A 7,842-nucleotide genomic window follows, 5' to 3' on the forward strand; every position below is an offset into this window, starting at 1 on the left:
CTGGTTTACAGATTACGAGACCCTCCATAGGCCAGGCTCCAATTTGTAGACCATCGATGACAATGTGGCTCCTTAACACAGCTTCCATCTCTCCACTCAGTAGTGGCCTTAGACCCTTTGTGACAGGGTAACCAGGCTGCTCCCCACCCGCCCTTGTGCTCTCTTTCCTCCCTGCTTCTCTCCCAGGTTTCACCTCTACCCTTAGAGACATGTCCTGCTACAACCAGTGCCTGCCCTGCCGGCCCTGTGGCCCAACACCTCTGGCCAACAGCTGCAATGAGCCCTGTGTCAGGCAGTGCCAGAACTCCACCGTTGTCATCGAGCCCTCTCCCGTGGTGGTGACCCTGCCTGGCCCCATCCTCAGCTCCTTCCCACAGAACACCGTTGTGGGATCCTCCACCTCCGCTGCCGTTGGCAGCATCCTCAGCTGTGATGGAGTGCCCATCACCTCTGGGTGCTGTGACCTCTCTGGCATTTCCAGCCGCTACTGTGGAAGAAGGTCCCTCCTCTGATAAGAATATAGAAAGCCCCAAGAAGAGACTCCCTGAGGAACTCAGAACATGGTGCTGGGCAGCGGATTGATCTTTTGAGTGTTGTTTTCAACACAGCGGAATGGCTTTGCCTTTCTCTCCCTTTTCCTTGTTTGCTTTGGATCCCCTTGTCCCCCTAATGCCAGCCTGCTAGGGACTGTCTGTCTCATCTCCTTCTGTGGGCCAGGATGACAGACATGATGTGGGAACTTCTCCATAGCCAAGGACAGCAGACTCACAGCTGCCCTTGGGGCCCCACGCATTGGTGGCCTCCATGTGGAGTGACTTCGTTTCCCTCTTTTGAATCATTAAAGTTCTGTTGCATTCAAGCCTGGCCTCCACGTGGTCCTTCCCTCTAGGGACACTGCCTGGCTTCCAAAGGAGAAGGGATGGAAGGGATTGAGAGCACATGGAGACCCGTCTCCATTCTCAGAGGAGTGGGAGGTTGGGACGGCTTGCAGGGGCTTCTCTTTTGGGAACCATCCCTTGGAGCTGAGGAAGGCATCCCTGGCTGTTCTGCTGACAATGAGCATCAGGCCTTGCCCTGCTCCGTCTCTGCTCATGGATGCCCAGAGAGGCAGGAGGCCCTGAGGGGGCAGCAGCCCTATGAGCTTTTGAGGAAGGGTGTTCCTCTTGCTATGGCCAGAGCTGTGCTGGGGTGGTTGGGTAGTGGGTGTGGAGTTCCAGAAGATGATTGGCTCCGCAGAATAGCAGGAGTGGTAATGCAGGGAACAGGCTTTGGGGTGACCTCTCTCCTCCATCACCAAATCTCGGGCAATGGCCTGGAGGCATCAGCAGGGAAAAGTCACTCATTCTGCTGAATGAATCGAGGCTGGAAACTGGAGCTAAACCTGTGGGAACTGAGGGCAGTCAGCACAGAAATGAGGACAGTGAAACGGTGTATTTCTGAGGGAGATCAAATTGCTCTCATAAAGAGCATGCAGGGGAATGAGAAGATCACGTCCCACTTGGTTTACTGCGCACCCAGGCACATGCACCAGTTCAGTCATCTGCCACCCCTCCTCCTGGACATGGCTTGTGCTGGCACTTCTGCCAACAAGGATGTCATCACATTCAGTATTGGTGAGGTGACCCTCTGCTGCTTCCACTTCATCCTCACTTCTCTACAGGTGCAGAGCAAGAATCATCCTGTGGCTCTGCTGTGCAGAAGGCAGGCACTGAGCTGACTCAACCCGTGCTTCCCATTTCACTGCTGTGGCCTGTTTCTATGGCACGTGTGTCTCCACGTACATGGGAGCCCCCTCCAAAGGGTCGCTAGGCAGAGCAGTGGCTCTTCTTTGCATCATTCTTACTCCCCTGCTCAACACCTTGGTTTCCACCCTAAGAAACAAGGATGGGAAAGCTGCTCGTAGTTTTTCACATGCAATAAACAACTGGCAGAGTTGTAGCATTTGACAGTTGAAATGATGAATGGAATTGTTTCCTTTGAAGAAAATGCTCTAAAACTCAACGGACCAAAATGGAGCAACTCTTCTGTGAATGGGATCTGCTCAGTGTTCCCAGCGTCTCGAGGGATGTAAGGTTACCTATATTATCATCTCTTTCTTTCTAGTCCTGGCACTAATAAATGACATTTTTAAGGAATGCTTTGAAGAGGCAGAGTGCCTTTCTTACTGGGATCAGTTATTATAATTTCAGGTGCCCCAGCCTCAGTGTTTGCAGCCTGTGGGGAGTCTGGCTTGTCCCAGGTGTGCCACACTCTGCTGCCCTGTGAATACTCATCACTGAGGCACCATTCCCTTTACAGAGCTGGGACTGGTCCCACACCCCCACGGCACCCTTAGGGAGATCACTTATGACAGTTGACACCTGTGCTTCTGCCAGTGTATATAAAGAATTGGCTTCTGACTCATCTTTGCAGATTCCTTGTAGAACTGCTTATGGTGATAGGACTCTGGCCAATAGATTGATCATTTGGTGGTTGTTTGTTGGGGTTTTTTTTTCGTTTTTTTTTTTTTTTTTTTAACTCTAAGCATAGGCAAGTGTTTAACTTGCCTCAAATGGTACAATAAAAATTCCCCAACAGCACACATATTTGTGCGTGTCCATGCCTGTGAGTGTGCATAGCTCGGTGTGCATGTGTGTGCACCCATGAGGGTATGTCAAAGGTCTTGATGAACTTAAGGTACACCCCAGGCAGTGCCCCTCCCCTTCCCACAGTGCCTGTCACCTCCTCATGGAAAGCAATGAGGTTGGTGAGGCATCATTTGTCCTCAATAAAACCATGTCAGCTGCTCCCAATCCCCTCCTTGCCTTTCATGCATGTAGAGAAGGCTCCTGAGAGTATTGTCTCCATCTTCCTTCCAGGGACTGGGTAGATACTGTCCAGTCAGCTCCTTGAATGCCCTTGGATGCATCCCAAGTGATCCCATGAACTTGTGTATGTCCAAATGGTAGTACGAGCTCCTTAATTCCTTATTCTTCTACTGTGGGTGCTGCTTCATTCCCATAGAGTCTGTGGGGAGGGTGAGGGATATGGTAGCCCTGAGGAGAAGCCATACCAGTAAAAGCTGAGGAGAAAGAGACATCGAGTACATGTCACTTGTCTCCAGATCCACTTCCTTACCAAGTAATGAGCCCAAATCTACTTAGCCATCCTGTTGCTGCCAATAGGCCCAGAAATACCTTTCTTGATTCCCTTCACATCTCTTGCAATTTTCCACTCCAGCTGTGCGTTTAAATCTGCTTTGCAGAGGACCATCCTTGTGCTCTGAGGAGGCTCTCTGTGAAGGTTAGCCAGCTCCTCTGGGACCTCCCTGCCTTGGGGAAGTTTCCCAGGGCATCTTGCCAAGCCGGTCGGTTCCTTACCACTTCAAGATGCGCTCTTCTGAAGTCCATTGCAGTAGTTGTCCTGTTTGTCTTGGTCAGTTCTCTGAGGATCTTAAACTCCACAGTCTCCTGGTCACTGCAGGCAAGGCTGACCTTGAACTTTACATCATCCAATAGTTCTTCCTCATTTGTGAGTAGCAGATCACAGAGAGCCTCTGTCCTAATGTGTTCATGGATTGCCTGCATCAAAAACGTGTCTTCCATACAGCCCACACGTGTCCTGGTTTGCTTGTGCCCAGCCATTTTCCTCCTGCAGCAGACAATGAGGTGGTGAAAGTCATCCATGAGCACCTGAACCCATGGTGTGCGCACTGCCTGACCTGGACTGGGGTCGTCTTCATTCCTCTTTCCTGCTCTTGCTTTCTCACTCTAGCCTACCCAATTGCACCTGAAATGTAAAACCTTACAGGCTCCTGCTGTGGGCCCAAGTCACTGTAGCCTGGCATCTCCTTCTCGGGGACTGGAGCCTGCAGCTCCCAAGGGGATGATGACAGTTACACGTCAGGGGCACCCAATGTTCCTGTTGTCAACAGCAATGCAGCCTTTCCCTGGACTGTGCTGTTGTACTAGGGTAGACCATGTGCTTGCCCAGGGGACAGGACCCTGGCTAGCAAAGGCATTTAGAGGTCACACGTGTGACTATGTGAAGCTTGGAGAGGGACTGTCTGTAAAGCAGAGGGCTGTGCTGAGTGTCCCCCTCAACCCAGCAGAGTGAGGGACAATGCCTGTCCCTGTGTGGGGAGCTTCTGCAGCAGCTACTGTTCATGGAGATGTTTCCCTTGAGGAGTCACCTCTATGCACAGGGACAAAAAGAAAGAAAATCCCTCTGGGGGAAGAGAGGAGTGCTCAGGCACTCATTTGTGACTGAGCAGATCCAGGACACTTGCTACCAAAAGTGCCAGTTCATCACAGCAGATGAGCAGGAGGAACTGACCAGCTCCCACTAGAATGTTTAACGCCCCCAGCGAGAACAGGGGAATGAAGACCCATGGATGCCCCATGCTGGGATCTGCCTAGGAGAAGAAAAGGCACAGCATCTCTTTACACCAACTGCCATGGCCAATGTTCAAGAGGGAAATAACAAAATGGAACCAGCTTTAAGGTGTCTCCATCTTGAGACAAGACAAACCCAGTGGGTGTCGGGGAGGATGGATGTGCCTGCGGTTATTAATAGCGGTGAAGATAAACAAATGGCTAATATATAAATGCAATGGTTCAAGTGTGTGCTGTTTAATCAGACAGAAGAACTTCCAATGCATTGGCTATAGGAAGACTGTGCCTTCATTTAGTGTGGTATGGGAATGTTTAAGGCCATCATTGCATAAATTGATGTGTGGAACGGACAGAAAACGTTCCATCACAGGATCTTGTCCTGCAGATCCCTGGGTGTACAGGGGAAGCAGCGCTGCTAGGGCACACCTGACAGCCCCTTCCCTCATCCTCAGCCTTGCACAGACACATCTCCTCCATCCCCTGGGCTCTTCCACAGCCAAGGAAGCTCCCTGCACCAGGGTGTCACGCACTACACAGAGGTACGAGGCACTGTCAGAGAGCTCGACTTCCTCCAGCTGGAGGAGGCTGTATTTCTCCATGGTATTCAGCACGGTGGTGAGACGGCCACTGGGCTTGCGGCCAGCAGTTGCCTGATAGCAGACCAGCTGGGGACCTTGGCCTTTCCTCTGCTGGTACCAGACCAAGCCATAATAGCTGGATGTCTGGTAGGTTCATGTTATTAAAAGTTGTCTCTCTGCTTCACTGTGACTTGTCCTTCTTGCTGGGTGACAGTGACCTGGCCCATGGTGCCTGGAAGAAAGCGAAGGTCAGCAGCTCAGCAGGGAAGGGCTCTGGGAAACAAATCAGGAGTGGAAGCAAGACCCAGGCAGAGAAGGCTGCCTCTCCCTTGTCCTGTAGGAAAATCCTGAGTTCTGGGGACATCCAGGTGGAGAGGAGTTTTGGGCAGCAGCTCGGAGCTCTGAGCCCAGTGTGGAGCTTGAGAAGAGCTGTGCAGTGTCCCTGCTCCTCCTCCCAAGTCCTGTTCCTCCTCCCTGCTCCTAGTGCCCAGAGAACCAGGGAACAGCCTGTTACTCCTAACCTTTGTGTGCTGGGACCAGCACAACTCCAGCATGTTGAGGCATCTATGGAGCTATGGCAAAAAGGTTCATCCTGTTTCACTATGCCTGTCATCTCCAAGAGTTCCTAGCTCCCTGATGACCGGCGATGCTGAGATGAATGGTAGAAAGAGAGATCCCTGGCTGTGTAAACAGCCAGGAGAAAACTGGAAGGCATGTCAGGCATGTGCCAGCCAGGAGGCATAATGGGACGCCCTGGTAATGCCAGTGGGATGAGAGCATAAATGTCCTCCAGGCAGTGTTGACATGTTCTGCCAATTTGCATTGGAAAGGGAAAATGTGAGAGTGCTCTCATGCAAAAATGAGAGCTGAGATCTCCTGTGGCGACAGCACGCGGATCAGGAGAGAAAGTCAGAGAGAAAGGCATGAAGGTGAGAGAAAAGCAGGTATCTCTCTTCTTTCTTTTCATATCCAAAAGAAAGAGGATCTTGAGAGAACAGGTTGAAATCCAAAAATGTGAGTCAATATTTCCCAGCATTTTCCTCTAGTTAAGGAGTAGTTCTCTGCATGATCCTGATCAACCTGGCAAGCCTTGGGAGAAGAAGGATGCATTTATAGAAAGCCAGGACTTACCCAGCCGTTGCCCCAGGAAGGCCATGAGGATGAGAGATCTGAGTTGCATGTTGAGACCAACCCACCTGTTTGTGGAGTGAGAGAGAGTCAGAAAACGCCCTCCCAGACCCGAGATAACAGAACTGCTGGAAACAACGTTGTTGGGGGAGCAAAGGAAGAAGCGGGGAAGAGCAGTGATCTGTTCGTCCTGTGCTTCAAATGCTGCTTCTGGGTTTCTCCCTCCTCCAGCGGCAACACCTGTGGCTCCCTCAGCCAGTGGCATTCTCAGCATTTCCCCATGAAGAGTTCCTGGGGAATCTGGGGGTCCCAGTGGTGGAAAGGGACTCACTCTGTTCCAGCGAGCTCACAGTGGAGTCCTCCCCTGTTAGGACAGGAACCATCCAGCAGCCCAGGGCTTCTGGCTGTGTCCAGTTCTGGTAGGACAACCCACAGTATGAGCAAGGAACCTGTCTCCAGAACTGTTGTGTAGATGCAACAAACCCAGAGATACCAAGGACAACATACTCCTACACTAGGGTAAATTGTAAGGGACCAGGAGGGAACAGAACTAGGCATGAGTGGGTCACCCCCGCTCCCAGGGAGCACATGGGACACCCATTGGAGTGCTGCACTGTGAGGGATGGGGATAGGGCAGCCCCGCACCCACAGCTGAAAGGGCATGTGAAGGGGTGGGGGTACTGCAGGTGGGGACCCCTACTCCCACCCCCTTGCCACAGGAACTCCAGAGTGATCCCATGCACCACTCATGGCAGAGAAAACTAACTGCTCATTGTCGTTAAGTTAACCTGAGCTGAGTAGGCCCAGACCTGTGCTGTGCTGAGCTGTATATATCACTTGGCAAACTTGGCAACGCTGCCACAAACACGTCCTTGTCTTGATCTAGGAGTGAAGCACTGTGCTTTCATATAAACGCCCTTTTGCTGAACAGTAGAAATTGGGAGCGGTTTATTTCTAAGGAAATGCCATGAAAACTCCAGAGATGACAATGCCTAAGAGGAATCTCAGCATGGGCAGGATTTGCACTATGTGCTAAGTCCCAACTCGATCTCCACCTCAGGCTCCATAACTCAGGGTTCCCAGCATTTGAAGGGGCATAACATCACACATTCTATCCCCCTTTACCTTCTGGTACTATCTCCAGCTCATGGTATTTTAGTCAAGACTCTGCAGAGGCAGACACCCATTCCTAGTGGGATCTATCTACAGCCATGCTGCACCTTCATCATCAAAAAACTCCACAATTCCAAATTTTCAGTAGGAACTTCCCCTGTTCCAGATCATGTCCATTGCCTTTCGCTCTGTCACTGTGCTCAAGAAGTGTCTGGCTCCATCCGGCTTTTCATGCTCCAGTCATGTCTTAGGAACAGGTCTCTCTTAAGCTTCTCTTTTGAACGCTGAAGAAGGCCAGTTCTAGTCTAGGAGGCTGCAGGCTGTTTTCCTGCTTTTTGCTCCTCCTGGAGGTCACAACCAGCCCAACCAGCCCCAGCATGGGAGCAGGGTCCATGGTGACCTGCTCCTGCCATGCAGTGCCCAGCCGGAGACAGGGGCCTGCAACCACCTGAAGAAAGACCCATTTGTAGCCACTCATGTGGTCCCTGTTCCTCCGTAGTGTCTGAAAAGAGGTAGAACCAGGAACAGACAAGACACACCCAGGAACAGTATCTGTGTCTCTTTTGCCACAGGAGTATTCTCTCCCTTCTCCCTAGGCCATGGATGAGGCCCTTCAAGGGAAATGTCTCTGGGAACAGCACCTGCTGTAA

At 51.4% G+C, this 7,842-nt stretch overlaps 1 pseudogene; it reads right to left on the reverse strand.

Moving 5' to 3' along the window:
• Positions 1-4,234: 4,234 nt before the first annotated feature.
• On the reverse strand, positions 4,235-6,131 carry LOC128919492 (T cell receptor alpha variable 1-1-like; annotated as a pseudogene).
• Between the last annotated feature and the right edge of the window lie 1,711 nt (positions 6,132-7,842).

This window comes from Rissa tridactyla, chromosome 19 (genome assembly GCF_028500815.1).
Source record: "Rissa tridactyla isolate bRisTri1 chromosome 19, bRisTri1.patW.cur.20221130, whole genome shotgun sequence".
Classification (NCBI taxonomy): Eukaryota; Metazoa; Chordata; class Aves; order Charadriiformes; family Laridae; genus Rissa; species Rissa tridactyla.